The sequence below is a fragment of the Buceros rhinoceros genome, unplaced genomic scaffold (assembly GCF_000710305.1).
Source record: "Buceros rhinoceros silvestris isolate BGI_N320 unplaced genomic scaffold, ASM71030v1 scaffold26588, whole genome shotgun sequence".
In the NCBI taxonomy this organism is placed as follows: Eukaryota; Metazoa; Chordata; class Aves; order Bucerotiformes; family Bucerotidae; genus Buceros; species Buceros rhinoceros.
Window position 1 is genome coordinate 4,019 of NW_010425543.1, and position 279 is coordinate 4,297.

A 279-nucleotide genomic window follows, 5' to 3' on the forward strand; every position below is an offset into this window, starting at 1 on the left:
AGGCCAAGGCGCGAAAGCTTCTGTCAGCACAGCCCGGGGTGTCAACAGGGGAGGGGCCGGGAGCTGCTGGTGCTGGGGAGCGCAGGGCAGGGGAGGGCTGCGTGGCCAGTGCCACGTGGAATGCTGGCTCTGTCCGGAGGCGGACCAGAGCCACCCTGGCCTTCAGTGCGGGCGCCTGCGAGCTCCCAGGGGCAGGGACCTCCTTACCCAGCCTGGGTGGCCCTGGCCCTGTGCACACCCCCATCCCTCCGCGCCCCCGGGGAGCTGCTCTGCCCCCCC